The sequence below is a fragment of the Antechinus flavipes genome, chromosome 2, assembly GCF_016432865.1.
Source record: "Antechinus flavipes isolate AdamAnt ecotype Samford, QLD, Australia chromosome 2, AdamAnt_v2, whole genome shotgun sequence".
Taxonomy (NCBI): domain Eukaryota; kingdom Metazoa; phylum Chordata; class Mammalia; order Dasyuromorphia; family Dasyuridae; genus Antechinus; species Antechinus flavipes.
Window position 1 is genome coordinate 146495348 of NC_067399.1, and position 19694 is coordinate 146515041.

Consider the following 19694-nt stretch of genomic DNA (forward strand, 5'->3'; position numbering starts at 1 on the left):
AGAAAAAAGGGAGCCTCTTTTTATTAGAATTTAGGCTGCCCAGCATTGAATAAAATCTAACCCACATCTAGGAAAGGGAAAGGTCAGTATTCTAACCCTTGTGGTGAGCTGGTGAGAGTTCCTCAATGTTAGATAAGCAAATCTCATCCAAAATATGTCAACTGATTGAATATGGGGGATGAGAGAAAGCAAAGAGTCAGACATTATTCTAAAATTGTAAATTTAAGTGACCAGAAGAAAGATGGTGTCCTTAATAGAAATAGGGAAGTTAGGTGGAAGGTCAGTTTTGGAGCAGGGGTCAGCAAACTAGGCCCATGGACCTGATATATTTCAGTATGGTCCATGAGCTAAGAATGATTTTTACATTTTAAAGTAAAGTTTTATTGTGTTTTAAAACAAAAAAATTGTTAGGTCCCTGGAATATATATAAATAGTCTGTGGGTCAGTTTTGGCTTCCTAGTTTAGAGGGAAAAGTAAAGAATTCAGCTTTAGTTATATTAGATTTAAGATACTTCTGGGATATTGAAGTAGAACTATCCATTATATGTTTGTGATACAGACAGGCCCATGAGGGATATGAGGGCTTAATACTTATATTTGATAGTTATCTTTATAGAGATGATGATCAACCACCTAGGGTCTGATGAGCTCTCTGAGAGAGTGTATAAAGAAAAGAAAAGAGGGTCCACAATAGATCCCTAGAGACACCAATGTATATGTGATTATAGGACACAGCTAATGATTCAGCAAAGGAGACTGGGAAGGAATAGTCGTAAGGATAAGAGGAAAATCAGTGGAGAATAGTATAATGAAATCCAAGGAAGAGAAAGTCTCCAGAAATTCTAAGTGAGTAAGTCAACTTCAGGGAGATCAAGAAGGATGAGAATGGAAAAACAGTCACTGGGTTTAGCAACTAAAGGGTCACTGGTAACCTTGTTCCAAGCATTTCGTTCTGAAGCAAGGCTCCAGAACTGAAAATCAGTTATCAAAGGACTGAGAAGTGATTGGAAACTGAGAAAATGGTGGCAAGATATATAAGCAATTCTTTCCAGAATCTTGATAGTGGAAGTAAGCAGAGATATAGGATGATAGTTTTAGAGGATGGCAGTGGCAAGAAAAGGTTCTTTAAGGGGAAACCTGAGCATATGTATAGGTAGAAAGAAAGAAATCCATAATTAGAGAAATTAAAGATCAGATGAAGGCAAGTTCCCTGGGGAAACAAGAGGGAATTGATGGACTTACGGACACAAATAAAAGGTTAGCATTGGCAAACAGAGAGGCTTTTCTTCAGAGAATGGCACTGAGTGTGAAAGAATACTTAAAAGAGTGAAAAGATGAAGGAGCTAACAATAAATGCCCTTGATATTCTCAGTAATCAGGAGGCAAGTTTATCAGTTGTTTGGAGAAGGAGTAAATGGATGGCACTGAAAGCTTGAAGAAAGAGGAGAAATTTTGCACTAACTACTTTGAGGATCATGATAGTCAATTAGGGAAACATAAAATGATTGCCATGCAGCAGAGGAATGAATTAAGATTAGATAACATGAAGTTTTATTGGACCTAGCTGGCACAATTGTGGGACTTCCTCCAACAGTTTTCAGCAGCTCGTAACTGGGAAAAAGAGGCAGATGGTATGGGAAACCCAGACATGATGGTTGGCAAGATATGAATAGTAGAAGTACAAGGAGACAAAATAGTCAAGGTTGACAGGAAGTACTTTATAGAATTGGCTAATTTTGGGGTCAAAATTGAAGGGAAGAAAATCAGAACAGGAATAGTAGACAGGGATAATAGGGAGAAGATGAAAGAACTAAAATCATGGGAAAGACAAAGAATAGTTTTATGAGGAATGAAGCAGAAGGTTAACTGAAGCACAAAAAATTGTGATCACAGAATTCAAGATCCTAGAGGTAGAATAGTTGATTAATGTCATTTCATGGCTACAAGGTCATTCTCCTTTCTCAAGAAGTTTAGAACCTGGCTTTCAGGCTTTTTCCTTTATCTGTGAAGACTTGAATATTCAACTTTCAATCCATATTCAACTTTTCAATTAATGTGTTTAATATATTTTAAAAAATGTTTAAAAATTGTTTAAATAAAAACTGTTATCCAGTCATATTTTTCCTATGCTATATTTGGTACTAGATCTTCCTTATAAGTGAATATCAATGAATTAAGTCATTCAGTCAATCACAGATCCTCCTAATTGTACTAGCATTCATTTAAGTACCAATTAACCAACATTAAGTGCCTACTATGTGCAGGGCATTGAATGTCTCTGTTCTCTGGAGCTTACATTTTATAAATCTCATAATTGTCCATCTTGTTTATAAAAACAGCATGATATTTACATATCCAGTTCTTATCTTTCTCTGAGCTCCAGTCTTGTCTCTCCAACTGCCTGCTGGATACTTGTAATTCCACATGTCTAAACCAAAACTCATTATCTTTCCCCCTAACATCAACCCTCCTGTTATTTTTGTGGAGGGTGCTACCATTCTTCCAGTTAGCCAGGATTTATTCTTGATTCTTCATTTTCTCTCATCTTTCTCATTCTAGTTGTTGCCAGTTCTTGACAACTCTACCTCCTCAATATCCTCTGCCCTCTCTCTATTTATATTACAACCACTCTATTTCAGTCCTCATCAATTCTCATTTAGACTATTAGAATAGAATAGAATAGACTCCTTGACTCTAGTAATGACCTTCTCTAACCCATCTTTCACATAGTTTCCAAATGATATTCCCAAAGCATAGGTATGGTCATGCTAGTCCCTTGCTCAAGAAGTTTCATTGGCTCTCCATTGACTTTAGAACAATAAAATTCACAATCTGATTCCAATCTATATTTCCAGTCTATTTACACATTGCTCCACTTCTCTGTTCCAGTTAAATGGTCTATTTTTTGTTTCTTTTACATGACATTCCATCTTCCTCTTTTTTTCACTTTGCTAAGATTGTTTCCCCATTCCTAGAAAGTTGCCTGTTAGAAGCTTTGGTTTCCTGCAAAGCTTATTTCAAGTTCTATTTTCTTGAAAATGTTCTTGGCTGTTAGTGAACTCTGCCCACCACCATCACTAGGTATTTATTTTGTATGTGTCCTACTTAAATTGCAAACATGTTCTATCTCAATTTACTGGAGGTCATATCAATGTGTAAACATAGAGGTAAAATTTGAACTCAAGTTCGCTGATTCTGATCCAAAATTCTTTCTGTTCTACTGTCCTAGAGCTAAAAAGAGAGGACTGAACTAGAGACAAAGATCTATAAGTCAGCCCTCAGAATCAATAGCTGAAATTTTGAAGAGGAATCAATTCACTAAGGGAAACACCACAGAAAAAATGGCACAGAGGGACAAGGCTTTGGAGAATAGCTCACAGCTAGACAGCGTGAGGAAGTAGAAAAGCTTTTATTGTCTACAAAATACAGAAATGTTTGCATTCATATGGTTGCTGTCTAGGAGTGATCATTAATCATAACTTAGGATGCCTACTGTTTCAAACAGCAAAGCAACCAATTGACCTTATACACAGCATCTAACTTCAGTCACAAAGATCTATTACCAAGCCCTAAGGCATTCCAAGATAAATAAGGGTGATCTTCTCCCTTTTCTTAACCATAAATCAACCTCAGCCAAGAGATAAGCTATGGGTGATGTATAGGTAGGCATTGGGATGGGGAGGGGATGGGGAGACTGGGTGACCTGCGGTCCTTTTAGCCTGTGTCCCTGGACAGTGGATAATAGGCTGAATCACTCCCCTCTTATTCCTGATTGCCTAGCTACAGGCAAAGTGTCCTCCGACAGCATGGTAATGGAAATTGTACTATAAAATCAGAGGCCTTGGGTTCAAATCTCAACAGCGTTACTTTCCTGTGGGTTTTTTAGGAAAGTCACTCATTCTCTTTGTCTGAATTCCCTTATTTATAAAATGAGGTGATTGAACTCAATGATATTTAAGGTCCCTTCCAGATCTTAAGTGCAGGTCTCATGCAAGCTTTTATTTCCTAAACAATTCCTGAGGTTGCCTAACAAGGATTGTTGTGAATGCTTTGCCAATCTTAATTGGAGAGAATTTTTTAACTACTATATGCCAAAGCAAAACTTGAACCCAGACTGATTGTCTCTGAAGCAGCCTCATACACTAACTAGTTATGTGATCCTGGACAGGTCACTTAACTACTGTCTGCCTCGATTTCTTTAACTGTAAAATGGAGATTATAATACTGAGGCACCAATGAGATAGCTGTAAAGTGCTTAACACCAATTATTCCTTTCTTTTATGTGCTTAACAAATGTTTCCTCAATGGAACTGAATAGGTGGCAAATAGGAGCCACCATTCCCATGACCACTCTCATCAAAATTTTTTTTGAGTCATTTTCAGTTAGCTCTGACTTTTGTGACTATCTGGGATTTTCCTGGCAAAGATATTAGGAATAGTTTGCATCTCTAGTTCATTTTACAGATGAGGAAACTGAGGCAAGCAGAGTTAAATGATCTGTTCAGAGTTCAACAGCAAGATAAGTGTTTGAGACTGGATCTGAATTCAGATGTTCCTGATTCCAGACTCAGCACTGTGTCCATCGACCCATGCTATCATCAAATCACTTTCACCAAGTATTCATATAAGCTGGTTGCAAGAGACTGGACTGTGACCTATGCTCCCTCCAAAACTCATAAAAGCAAGTTTTATAAAATAGCAGATTATTATTATCCTCGTCCGTTAAGGCGATAAAATTGTCTCCTCCAAGGACAAGAGAGGACATTAATCTTTTGGGTTGTTTATAACAGGAGTGAACAGAAAACTTTTCTGATAGACTGGCCAGAACTCAGTAAAATTTTCCTCTCTCTTTCTTTTGCGAATTTACTCATAAATGCTGAAAAGGAGCCCAGACCTAGCCCCAGGAGTTCAAGCTGGAGTATCCTAATAGGAGATAAGAGTAAATGAGAATGATACTCCCTCCTGAGTTGGCACATCTGTATTCTAGGCTGCCACTCAGCCACCACTGGGGCTACATTCATGACTTAATGTTTTATTGAACCATTAATACTGAATTTTCTGCCTGAGTTCCTTGCTGCTTGGAGACAAAAGGCACCATAGGGCTCTGAGTCATGGACCAGGGTTGATGTGGGAATACTCTTATTTGCATTTGATGGTTCTTTGGGCATATGGAATGCTAGAATATTGACACAAATCATGGGGTAATATAAGGAATGCTGGATTTGGAGTCGGGGGCCAGGGTACAGCTGTGGGCTCTGCCACTTGCTACCTGTGTGACCTTGAGCAAGTCAACTTTACTTTCCCAGTGAGCCTTTGGTTTTCTCATCTATAAAATAAGGGAAATCAATTAGATGTCTTCTAAAGGCACTTTCATCTGTAAATCTACTGTATAGATTGATATGCAAGTTCAGAATTTGGGGCCACTCCTTGAAGGTGAAAGTAGATAGCTTCAGACTAAACAAAACAAAACAATTCCATGTCCCGGATTTAAATAGGTTTAATAGAGGTTCATGTAAGGTAGATTGTGAAAATGTAGTATCTTTGTGATCTTTTGGGGGGTACATTTACATTTTACTATAGGTGGGGTTGTATTATTCCGAAAGTAGGTGGATTATTTAATGCTAAAGAAAGGCAAATATAATTGTTATTCTCTTATAGACCTCTCTGATGAAGAATAGAGGAGGAGCAAAAGGGTCAGGGAGATATTTGAGTATTTCCTTATTGACCTGATTCATGGGTTATCGATGATAATTTTACCAATTGGCCAAACCCAATGTATTTGAGAAAGTAGCCAGGACAAAAGGTGAACAGTGATTTGGGATTAGAGACACATTCTTTGAGCAGGGAAAAGAATGATGTAGGAGCATTTTTAAAAATTAGTTATCATTGGGAGTTATTGGAGAGTTTTGAACAGTAATCAAAGAACATTTATTAAGCAGCTACTATATATTAAACACTGTGCTAAGCTCTGGGGATACAAATAAGAAAAAGAAAGATAATCCCTGCCCTTGATGAGTTTACAATCTAACATTGGGATGTGTAGCCAAAACCAATATTGTGTGGGAAATATGAAAGCTGGTTGGAAATTCTGAGGCCTCTATGAAGGGAGGCTTTGAGAAAAGGTTTTTGTTCTGCCTTACAACCTTTCAAACCGAAGGCAGAGTGAACTTGGGAGGTTTGGAGTAACAAAGTTGAAGTAATCTTCTTGATGATGAGATTTCTGGTAATGATCGTATCTTGGAGGAAGCATGAACAGCTTGTGGGAAATGAAGGATAGAGGAGTGATGTTATCAATTTGTGTATGATAACTCACATTCACATAGCTTCTAGGTATTTTCCTCACAACAATCCCATGAAGTATGGGATGTAAGTATTACTCAAGTTTTTAAATAGTTCAGTAATTGTATTCATTCTACAACTCCATTGGATGAGAGCAATTGTAACTCATTCTGTACTACTTGTCCATGTACTCCTATAAATTTGCTCTCCAATGTGCTGGAGGATTTTCTTGCTTTCTTTTGAAATTCAAGAACATGTCAATGGAGCACCCTTTCTGCCTGTCTCTCACCCTTTCTTTTCACTGTGGGACCAGGTCACTTTCTTTTTCTGTCATATAATTCCTTGTTAATGACATCTTTTTGCTTCTATTCCCATTACTTTTTGGCTACATGTTGCTGCCTGCTTATATCTACTATATATTTTTCCATTGCCCTCAATTATTTTTAACTGTTTGGATGCAAGTAGTCTATGTTTTGCTTCTGTATAACAATACTGACAGAATAAAAAAGATGGGTTTTTGATTTTATAAAAATACTGGGGTCAGTAAAGGAGCTTTGCAATTTCCCTAATCAAGTCCACTCTGCTTTTCCTGTCCTCTGGGTCTGAGTCATTGTCTCTGTGCCAGTTATATATACTAATGGATAGATTCTATGAGGTGCTCATCTAAATGCATGTGGAAATCTTGACAATATACATTCTTCATCCATTTGGTCTTTCCTGTGTGAATGAATAGGCCACAGTCTTTTGAATGATTATAGGTTTCTTTTGGAGCCTCGGCAATAATCTGGATCTTCTTAATGCCTACAATGTTATTGAACAAGAGTATGTGAAGGACCTTCCTTTTCATAGGGAATCCCTTTTTTGGTCTGGATGCTGTTCCGAATTTCCTCTATTACAGTGACAAATGCTTTTGGCAAATATACTTTCCCCTGTTTTATGCCTCATCAAATTATCTACAATCATATATCAGAACTATTCAAAGCTCCTTGGAAGATGTGACAACAGAAATAACCCTGTTTTACAACTTTCTAACAACTATTAGAGAGTTGTAAAACAGGGTTATTTCTGTTGTCACATCTTCCAAGGAGCTTTGAATAGTTCTGATATATGATTGTAGATAATTTGTAATAAAAGAGTCTGTGAGGTGATTCTTGATTCTTCTGAATCAAATGATTTTTCATAATCAACAATCAATAAGCACAATGAGATCTTATCTTTCCTGAATCTTTCAATTAATTATAAAATGACAAAAAAGCTTGCAAAGGGCTGCTAGTTCCTTTTCAATACATCATTGAAGATGTGCTCAATTGGTGAATAGATGACTTTCAAAAAAAGGTTTTGTATTAATGGGAGGTAGGATATTTAGTTATTGTTAATGTTAGTGTAGTGATAGTTATTGATGATCTTTTTCATTATGAATAATATCAGAGATTTTTAGATGCCTTTGGTATCTTATATTACTTCAGATATCTTATATAATCAGCCTCTCAATGCCCTCATATCTGGGCTATCTATGGATATCCTTTCTAGATGCCCAATTCAAACATGCTAGTTTTTGCATTTCTATTTTCTTTAGTGTTTCTACCTCCTCTATGGGAACAACTGGAACTGGGATATTAAGGTAAAAGTGTGCTAGTTCCACTATTCTTAATGGAGAAATGTTTGTTATATTGATTTTTGCAAATCTTTTTTCATTTTTTCTATTTCTGGTCCCCTTTTCATTTTCATCCTTGAATGCCCTTGGGATGACTTTGCTGAGTTTATAAAAATCTTGCCAAGCTTTCTCCAAATTACTTTTACCCTCCACTGCTTCTCTCTGCTTTATAAGATAATTCTGCTTATAACTGTTCAAATCCTGTAAGATTTTGCGAGTTTATAGTTTAACCCAATGTTTTCTTTGGCTTTGGCAGCCATCTCTTCTCTTTGTTTCTTTGTCTCTCTCTGTATTTTTCTGTCTATCTGTCTTTCTCCACCAAATAAGTCATATAGTTTGCCATCTAAAATATTTTCTGGAATATTTTCTTTTTCATTATTGTGGCACTAAATTTTTAGAAAAATTATTGTAACTGATATTGATATCCTTTCTGTTGTCCATTTCTCATTTTGGGTTTTAATTACTTGTTCAAATAGTTCAGTTGAGTCGTTTTAATTGTATGCCATATAGTTTTTCATTATTATTCTTCTATTTAAAAAAAAACCTTAATTCTTATTTTGTCGCTGATGAATCAATGGTCTTGCTGTACATAGTCCAGTTGTTTCAGTCACATCTGATTCTTTGTGATCCTGTTTGGGGTTTTCTTGGCAAAGATACTGGAGTGGTGCCATTTCCCTCTCCAGCTCATTTTATAGATGAAGAAATTGAGGCAAATGGGGCTGTGTCATATAGTAATTATCATAGCTAGTTAAGTATCTGAATTAAGAATCTGAGACAAAAGTTGATCTTGGGCATAGCATTCTACCCACTGTGCCACTGAGTTGCCTGATCAGGAATAAGTACATTTATAATAAATATCTATTCCATTGTTAATGGCTTCATACTCATCCTTCAAGATCCAGGCCAAATAATACCTTTACTATAAAGTCTTCCTTAAATCTCTTTTCTCTCTAAGAAAGAAATGGTCTTTCCATTCTTGGACTTCTTATGGCATTTATTAGTACCTTTCATGAAATTACTATTTATTGGTTTATTTTATGTATTTACCCTTATATTCATATATTGACTATGCCAAGGATATATTCACTCGCTATGAGCAGACTTCCCAGGTTGGCACAATCATAATGATCTGATAATCCAGACTGAGAGTGACTAGGTGATATCCTTAGGATATATAGCACACCCACAATCTGAAGACCAGACAAACATCAATATAAATTTGCACATAAAACTGAACACAAGACCCAAAAGAATAATGAGCAAATTCACTAGTTGTGTTGGAATTGATAGTTTTGTTCCAGAGTTTGAGAAAAAACTGGTTTGCTTTGTTGACCTTTGTAAATGAAAGTATTGACTAAACCTTATTTTTTTTTGAAATTGAGAATTTTGGGAGTGCTTACATACTTGTGAAAGGTAAACATATTTAAATGAACTAATTGGCTGTGATCATTAGCAGTCTTTGACCTTAATATATTCCATAAGCCATATAGATCTTTTCAAGACCAAGATCCTCATTGGTTCAGACATAATTACTGAATTGATTACTTTTTTGCTCAGAGACTGTTTACAAATCAACTAATGATGATCACAGATTTCCTAGTCCAGTGCATTAGGCAGAATAGATAGTTAGTTAATATATGTTTGTTGAGTGGATGAACAAATGGATAGATGGATGAATAATCAACCCTTCGATGAAGAGAGAAGACTTGGAGTTGTCGGGGGGAGAGTCTCTAACTCAAGGAAAATAAGTCAAAATACTCTAAAAGAAAACAAAACAAGCATAAATGAAACCAGAGACTACATCCCTTTTCATAAGTTGTTCTAAGAATCCCTCTTACAGCGATATCATAGTTATGGCATATTTCCAATTTTCTCAACAGAGTTGCTTGGTGAGGCTTCTTTTTAACCTTCTCTGCTCTTTCTTCTATCTACACCCTTTCTCTTGGGCATCTCATCAGCTACTGTGGATTTGAAGTTCAAGAAAATGCAGATACAGATGATTTCTAAGTCTATAATCCTGAATTTTAATGAACCAGTTATTGCTTTTTAAACATCAACTGGGTGCCCACTGGGGTCAAATTCAGCATTTCCAAAATGAAACTCATTATCTTTCTCTACTTTTCCTTTCCTTCAAACGTCTCTATTTTGGTTAATGGACTATCATCCTTTTAATCACACAGGTTTGTCACCCTAGAATCATCAATTTAATTCAATTCAACTAGAATTTATTAAGTACTTTCTATGAGTCAAGCACTTTAAAGCACAGAGATAAAAATGACAACATTTTGTGCCCTTGAGGACCTTACTTTTTTTTTTTTTTTACTTTTTTACTATTTCTTCTTTTTTACCTTCTACTCCAGTCTTATTTTCAAGTTTTTGCCTTACCACCTGTGCTACTTATTCTAGTGTGTGGGGTAGGATCTTAGAAAAAGCTGGCCCACTATATATGGCAGGTTCTTAGAAAACATTGCTCCTAACACATATAAGAAAGATAATGAATTCTGTTTTGTGTATGTTGAATTTGAGATGTTCCTGGGACATCCACTTTGAAATATCCAATGAACAGCTGGTGATGGAAAACTAAAGAAAGCTCATGGGAAAGATTGATGCTGAATATATGGATGTGTGAGTCATCTACATAGAGATAATTAAAAGCAGATGAGGTCACCAAGAGAGTATAGAGAGAGAAAAGAAGTTACCCAGTATAGAGCCTTAGGGAAAAACCAAATTTAGGGGATTTGATATGGATGATTAGGCAGCTAGAGAGACTGAGAAAGAGCAGTTAGGAAAGAGTTATGTCATGAAAATCCAGAGATGTGAAGGTGACCAATAGGATCAATTATAATAGAAATTCAACAAAGATGAGGGCAGGAAAGTGCATTAGATTTGGCAATGAAGAGACCATTGGTAACTTTGGAAAGAGCAGTTTCATTTGAGTTAATGGGGACAATGGGGAGCCATTGAAGAATTTTGAGCATCACATGATGAAAGTGAATCACACTATAATTTAGTAAGTCTCTTCTTATGGGAAAAGAATCAGGCTCCAATATATAATAAAAATCACAGTCAAGAATATTGGCATTCACTTCAAGGAACATTCTGACTTCATCAGCATGCATGCTTATATGCATTCAATTTTCTTACACAAATAGATAATCAGTGCTTATAATCTTCGCACAGTTGGTTAAAATCATACACATATTAAACATGTCGTGTAGCTTATCTCCATTTAGCATTCTCACTGACTTGGCAGGACTTAAACATTAAAGGAATCACATTGGTATGCATTTTCGGTGGGTGGAATGGTCTATACCCAAGAGGTGTTACAATTTTGGAAGGCACACTAGTGTATCTTTGGAAAGGAATGCTGTAGGAGGACAGATTAAAAAGAACAAAGACTTTTTAGTTTGGAAGGATGAAAGGAAAAATAGAGAGAACATGATTGAGCTCTATAAAATCATGAGTGATGTGGGCAAGATGGACATGGATTTATTACTCAAACCCCAGAATACTGATATAGTCTGAATATATGACGAGTTTCAAAGCTTCAATCAATCAACAAGCATTTTTTATATGCTTATCTATTATGAACCAGGCACTGTGCTAAGTACTGGGTTAGACTCTGCTCTCAAAAGATTTAACATTTATTATTCTGACTAAACAACATGTAAATATAAGTGTATGTATATACATATGTATGTATTGAATAAATCTATTTTATACGTATCACATTAATATTATTGAAATGCTGGAGAGCACTAGCAATTGGAGGGGAGATCAGTTAATACATTGTCTAGAAGAGGATTTAGAAAATCAAGATAAATGAAATGATGAGATAGTTGTGATTAATAAGAAAAACTAGAAGTTTGGGAAATCACTGCTAATTTTTGGAAGTCAGACTTTTTTGTTGCTATTCTCAGAAGAGAGGACTACAGAACAAGATCCCTGACCTCTAGGTCTAATTCTTTAATTTCCTTGTGAGACTCATGGCCCAGAATGCTAGCTCTGGGTTTTACAAAGACTGCAAGCTTTTCATAAACCACTCTTTTTGACTTGTGTCCCCATCCAGGGTTTCCCTGAGAACATCAGAACATAGCTCAAATTTAGAGTTCTCCAGAATGGATAAAAGATCCTCTACTCTCATGTAAGAACTAAAATGAACAATTCTTTGTATAGAGGACAGATTTTATTATACTCAACAAAAAAGACAAAGGACATTCATCAAGACAATCTTTCCTTCTCAGATGAATTTCCACTAACTCTCTATATCCCCAGAACTATAAAGGCTTCCAGTTTTCCAGGGGAAAACACTTAAGGTGAGAGTTAATACCCCTTTCTCAGACTGCATAGTGCTCATAATTCAAAGTAATAGTGAAGGGTAAAGTTCACATTTGCTCCTTCACTTCTGGTTTCTGGTTATTTGGTTTGGGAACTTTTTCTTTCATCTCAGAGCTTTTCTCTCCAAGAGGGTGGGGTCCTCAAATTCTTCTTAATCAAATGACACTCGTGGCTGCTACTATCTCTGGGAATATGCAGGTCTTGACTTTTTGGGGTCAAGCGAGTGGTTCTTTTTTTCCTTAGGACCAAGTAATTCCTTAATGAATTCATGTAGGTTCTCCTGTAGTTAAGATGGGTCTTCCTCTGACCATCTCAGTTCAGTCTCTCTGTCCTCTCCCAGCTTCATGTTTTGTTCTCCTTATTAAAAACCTCCCTCCAGAGGTAATAATGACTCAAATATCTATCCCAGCCACGGCTCACTCAACCATCCTCCTATGCCATCAACTCAATAAATTGTTCTCAGCGTGGTATCAATGGGCCAATAGTACCCAGATTAAATGTTCTTGTTCATGTTACGTCAAGGAGTCATTACCAAAGCCAGGGCAAAGTCTCAAATGTGGTCCCAATGAGCATTTTTATTTTAAAGGTCCTATACAAAGTCCTCCTTTTTGCACCTTGTTAATCACGTTTTTCCTGGTCACTACAGTTGCAATGCACATGTAACTTTAAGTCTCTTAACACCAGTTAAGCTCAGTTAAGCTGCTTCCTTATCTGTAAAGTATTAGTAATAATATTTATTCTGTCTATTTCATGGCATTGTTGTGAGGATAAAATGGGAAAATGCATGTGAAAGTGCTTTATCTCTTGTAAAGTGCTAGGCAAATATATATTACTTTCCTTAATTGATCCAATTTCCCTCCCCTTTCTCCCCTTTTTTACGTTTAAAGCTTTTTATTTTACCAAATACATGCAAGAGATAGTTTTTAACATTTCCCTTCACAAAATCTTGAGCTATGGTGTTCAACATTAAATAGAAATTGAATCAAAGAAATATAGAGTTTCTAAACCACACAAAAATATTGACTTTGAAAACCACATAGTAACATCATTTATGTTCAATTATCTTTTTATTTATTTTGTTAAATATTTCCCAATTATATTTTAATCTAGTTTAGGCTACATTCACAGAAAGCAGATTTAACACTTTTAGTATTAGAATAGTGCAAGGGGTTTTGAGAGATATGGTGATTTGCCATAATCACACAACAAATACCTTATTGGATTTCAACCCAGGACATTTATGACTCCAAGTCCAGGACTCTTTCTACCACAGTTTGCTACCTCTTATTAGGAATGAATTGTGCTAGCCATAATAATATAAATATTTCAATATTATACTTCATAGTATCATGTTGTATATTATATTTACTATTATTAAAAAGTTTTATATTCACTTGCAGGGGTCCTCAAACTACAGCCCGGGGGCCAGATGCAGCAGCTGAGGACGTTTATCCCCCTCACCCAGGGCTATCAAGTTTCTTTATTTAAAGGTCCACAAAACAAAGTTTTTGTTTTTACTATAGTCCGGCCCTCCAACAATCTGAGGGACAGTGAACTGGCCCCCTATTTAAAAAGTTTGAGGACCCCTGTTAAGAGCTATAATTTCATGGGCATAGGGAGCTCCCAGAGAGGAAACTCTTTCTATCAATACATATCAACAATTGTTCTGCAACTTATAGTCTTACAAGTTACCTGAGGGTAATGAGAATTATGTGGACAACTAGGTGATGGATAGAGTACAGGATCTAGAGTCAGGAGACCCTGAGTTCAATTTCTACCTCAGATACTAGGTGGGTGATTCTGGGCAAATCAATTAACTTCTGTTTGCTTCAGATTCCTCAGCTATAAAATGAGCATCCTGGAGAAGGAAAAGGCAAACTATTCCAGGATTTTTGCCAAGAAAATCTCATAAAAATGGGATCAAACAAATATAGAAAAACGTTTAGTAAAACTGCATATGTTTAACCTGTATTGGATTGCTTGCTGTTTATGGGAGGGAGCGAAAGAAAGGAGGGAGAAAAAACTGGAACACAAGATTTTGTAAAGGTGAATATTGAAAACTATCTCTTGCATGTATTTGGTAAAATAAAAAGGTTTAAAAAATAAAAAAGGGGAAAATAGGATCAAGAAGAGTCAGGCACTTGACCCACTGTGGCCAACTTTATGTTTTCATGGAAATTTTCTACATGTGGCAAAAAAAGTCAAAGATTACTTTCAAGTCACATCCTTATTATCTTTTTAAGAAAATGCAAATATTTTTGTATTGCTAGTACTTACCACAGTGTTTGACATGTACTAGCCACTTGTTCATCATTTGTTTTTGAACAGGACTAATGATATTATGGATGATAGCTTGACTTCTGGATGAATTGGATTTAAGCAAATTTGAGAAAAGCCATCAGCCGCATTCTGTCTTCCAGACATTGAAGTTCAGTAGCAAGACAAAAATCAGGACAACTTGAGATGACCTGGGATGCAATGGATGACCTTCATGGCTTTGATATCTGACTAATACCTACCTCAGCCACTTTCATGGCTGTTGGAGCAAATTGCACTCATCTGTACATTTTGCTGCAGGATGTCTTCACATGTTTGAAGTAAACATCTCTCCTCCACTTCACCACAGACCTGAAGTCTGTCAGTTATCTCCAGCCTATTTAGTCCATCTGTCAAATGAGTTTACTGGGGTATGATCCTGCATACTATAGCTTCTTGGAGCCACAAGGGAGCTGGGTGAAGGTGGACACTAAAGGTGGATGAGCAGCCCTAAAAGAGGTTCAGCAAGCCCTCATATCAGAGATGCTAGTTCTTCCTGGACACAGTGGATGTTGTGTAGATGGTGGATAGCCACTTAACAAATGTCTGTTGGCTGATTTTTGGTAATTAATAAAAATTATGGTCAGCATTCTAAGTTAACTTAAAATGAATAGCTAGAATTTTAAAATCTGTAAAAATTATTTTATTCTCAAAACATCCTTAGGAAGTTGATGCCATTATTATATTCATTTTCAGTTGAAGAAACTAAAGCAAATTGTGGCTAAATTAATTTATTCAAAGTCATATAACCAATAAGTTTATTTTTTAAATTTATGGACTAAAACAAGCATTTCAAGAATATGATTTAAAAAGTATGACTAAATCCAATCATGAGATCATATTTGAATTCAGATCTTGGCTCCAGGTCCATTGCTCTGTCCACTATTTTACCTAGTTGCCACTGAACTGAAGAGGACCTTGGATATTGATATCACTACTACATTTTATAAATAAGGACACAGATCCAGAGAATTTAAACAACTTTCTGAAGATCACCCGGTAAGTGGTAGGGCTGGGACTAGATTCCAGATCATTTTGTTCTCAGTATAATGTTCTTTTCACGATACCACCAATTATTAAAAGATGAGTGATTTTATCAATGTGCATGCATCTTTTACTGACACAGATCACAGTGTCCTCTGTGCCTCAGTGGACCATCTTGATTAGTTTCTGTCAGGTCAATATTAGTTCAATGTCTTTGCATAATACTAGAGCAATTAGCCTCTCAGAACACTAAGAAGCTAGTACTCTGTATCAGGACACAGGTTCAGAGCCAGTCTCTGCCCTTTCCTAACTTATATTTCTTAACCTCTCAGTGCCTCAGTTTCTTTACCTGTAAAATTAAGGAATTATACTCAAGTATTTCTAGTATGCTTTCCAGCTTAATTTAAATCAATAATCTACTAACAATTGGTTCAATTCTAGTTTGTAAAAGATACCTTTCCATCAGGGCAGAATTTGTAATAGCTTATGCTATCAAGACACAGCCTACAAGAGCCAAGAGTCACCTCTATTGAATTGACACAGGTTCTGATGTAGTGGAATGAGAGTTTGACCGTCCAAAGTGAAAAAGGCAGACTTTTCTTTCATTTTGGGGTTGTTATACTCCTACTCCACAGTAGAATTCCAGAGAAAATCTCTTAGTCAGTAAATAAACATTAATAAATTATTTATTAACCAAAGCTTAAGTATGGTTTATGTCTAAGTCAAAACTTAAGTATGTTTTTCTCTAAAATGAATTTACAGAATTACTTCTATAAAAGGTACAAAGTAGATATTAGGTACAGGACAACTATTTATTTCCCATCCCACACAAAAAAAATACTTAAACCCAAAAGATTTAACAAATAATCAGAACATAAAACAACAATCCATAATATCTATTATACTCCCTGAGAGGTAAAGTCAACTTCCTAGGAATGATGAACATATATTTTGGCATTCACTTAGAATCTGTATTTTCCAAGCAATTTATAAGGTCCAGGTATTCTAGCCAGTCCAAATATGGCTTGGGCTTTCTTTGTCTTTCCAAGGCACCTTCCTTATCTCAGTCATTATCTCTTCTGAGCAGCAATGTAGAAGTAAGTACTTTCCGCTGGGCAACTGGCACAAGTTTAGCTCTTCATGAACTGATGAAGGAAATTGTCCATTTCTCAGGTTTCTGTTTGGTGGCCTGCACTCAGAGCAAAACACAAAACTGATGAAGCAACGAGGGAATTGAGGTCCAATCTCAGACTCAGCTAGTCAAATATATGTGTTTGTGGCCATGTCCTTGAGTCCTAGCCATTATTACTGATGAAGAGGAGAAAGGGAAGAGAAATTTTCTCCCTACTCTTGTTAAATATCCAAAGAAGTAGGTGCCTGAGCTCTAAAAGATAGAATAAAAAGAAGGGAGGTAGGGAACCTTTCTTTTCCCATTGCCCATTGAGTGAGCAGTGTTTCCAACTTTAGCCGCAAAATATCTTTGACAATCAACCAATCAACAAATATTTATCAAGGGCTTTTTATGTGCCAGGTACTATTAAGAGTTGAGGATAAAAAAAGTGAAAACAGTTCCCATACTCATTCTACAGATCTCCACATTTGAGTCTACTAGGGATTGATCACCCCAAATTATAAGTTCTTCAGCAATGAGCCAGAGCATACATCTGTTCCTGGACACTAGAGTCTATTTCCATCCTTGGAAGTTGTTGCACTTCAAGGGCCTTTCCTGATTACCTCTGCTACACTCAGATTTGTATTTCTCTGCAAATATTCCATTACATTCACTTAACACCATTTGCTTAACCATTCCTCAAATGGTGATCTTCCACTTTGTTTCTAGTTCTTTACAACTATAAAAATACTGCTACATGAATATTTTGCTGCATTTTCAATGTCTTCTCCAACAGACTCTTATTGAATAATGCCAGATTTATCTACTACTTTTGTGATATTGGACAAGTAATTTAAGTTCCATGGACCTCAATTCCTCATTTGTAAAAGGAAGGGAAAACTAGATGTTTTCAATGGTTCTTTCTAACTCCAAAGCTATGATCCTATGAATAATTCATCAAACACACCAGAAAGGACCCAAAGACTCCAATCCATGGCATTTTCAAATAAAGATTTCAATAATAATAAAACAGTCTCTGTCCCCATGGAACTTTGGTTCTTGTGGAAGTGATATGAAGTATGCACGTGACAAATTGAGGAAGACCGATGAGAGTAAAAAAAGGGCAGCCCGTAATCTGCGATTTTAAGAGTTTAAAGGGTTATTTCCAAGAAGAGGAACCAGACTTGTTACAAAGAGGCAGCTCTTAGCTTGAGGTAATAAAAAATTTCTTAATGTTGAAGCTGTTCAAAAGTGGGATGCTTGTCCCGCGAAATTATGGGTTCTCCTCTAAGGTCTTCAAGTCCCTTTGGGATGGGATGGAGCGGAGTCTTTCCGGGGAAAGGACGGCTTTGGGGTAGGGGGTTTTGACGTTTTCCCTAATTCCGCGATGTTCTGCTAACATTTTGGAGACGTCGGCGCAGCTGTAGAAGGTGAGGGAACGCCCGCGCCGCCCCCCAGGCCCAGGTGAACTATTTGACGCCGAGCTCCTTTCTCTGACTCGGGCTCCCGGGAAACGCGCGGCAGCTGAGAAGGCCGGCGTTCATTAATAGAGGTGAGCCAGCGGACCGGGGGATTGGTTAACGGGAACCAATGGAAAGGGGCAGATTTGGCGGGCGGAACGAAGCAAAGGCTACCGGGGCTTTCAGACCACGTGGGGCCGGAGGCGGAGAGCCGAGCGCGGCACCCACTGAGGCGGCGAGCGGCGTGGGGCTGAGGGCGGCCAGGTACGTGGGAAGGGGCGAGCCCTGCGGGCAGAGCCCTGACCCGGGACGGACGAGGCTGGCTAAGGGCAGGAAGGGGCGAGCGGACCGGAAGGAGGGTGGGAACCACGGGGCTGGTTTTAGGGAAAGGCTAGCGACCCGTAGGCGGGCCTTGGGAGGGCATGGGCAACGGCGTTGGGAAGGCGAGGGAAGATGAGGGAAAAATTCTCCTCTGCCGTTTCACAGATTGAGGCAACTTACCACTAGACGGGATCCTAGAGATCATACAACCAACTGCCTCATTTTATACCGGAGCAAAGTGAGGCTCGCTTTAAGTGATTTGTCCAAGCTCACAGATAATTGCAGAACTAGGAATTCGTTCAAAGTTCTTTGACCACAAACCCAGCACTCTTTCTAGTACAGAGCGTCATGTATTTAGGCTGAAAAAAATGATGGTTTTTACATCTATCAATTTTATACATCATATCTAATTACACAATGTGTAGACAGAAAGACTGGACCTTAAATCTCTCCTCTGGACACTTCCTGGTCCAGTCACTCGGCCTCTATATGCCTTATTAATTTTCAGGTACTTATTCATTCATTCATGAAGTTGTTTGAAAGAAATCTCAGACTAGAAATTCTCTTCCAATGAAATCACACATTTTTTCCTCATGCAGTCTCAGATATGTGCTCCACCACCCATGCGTCTGTCCACCCATGCGTCTGTCCACCCATGTGTCTGTCCATCCATCCATTCACCCATCTATCCCTCCATCCAACCGTCTGTCCATCCAACCGTCTGTCCACCCATGCGTCTGTCCATCCATCCATCCATCCATTCACCCATCTATCCCTCCATCCAACCGTCTGTCCATCCAACCGTCTGTCCATCCATGCGTCTGTCCATCCATGCGTCCGTCCATCCATGCATCCGTCCATCCATGCATCCGTCCATCCATCCATCCATTCACCCATCTATCCCTCCATCCAACCATCTGCCCATCCAACCATCTGTGCAAATATCCACCCATCCATCCACCCACCCACACACCCCTCCATCCACCCCTCCATCCAACCATTTCTCCAACCATCTCTCCAACCATCTGTCCAACCACCCATCCATCCATCCATCCAGTTATCCTTCCTTTAAGAACTATAAAGTTGTTCTCTGAAAACAGGCCTATGAAATAGTTGATTAAAATGAAAAAAAAAAAAAACAAAAACAAAAATCTGCTTAGAGATTGTGATTCACGTAGTGTCACATAGTTGGAGTCAGAATTAGGGCTTAAAGCCATCTTTGATGACTCAA

General features: G+C 37.5%; 1 protein-coding gene across 2 annotated transcripts in view; it reads left to right on the forward strand.

The window, feature by feature from the left end:
- Positions 1-18282: 18282 nt before the first annotated feature.
- Positions 18283-19694, forward strand: part of LOC127552405 (serine/threonine-protein kinase PDIK1L-like) — a 75527-nt gene continuing 74115 nt past the window's right edge. For both annotated transcript variants that reach the window (XM_051982941.1, XM_051982942.1), the window contains exon 1: positions 18283-18406. The gene's annotated coding sequence lies outside the window, so the exon portion shown is untranslated. The remainder of the gene's footprint in view (positions 18407-19694) is intronic.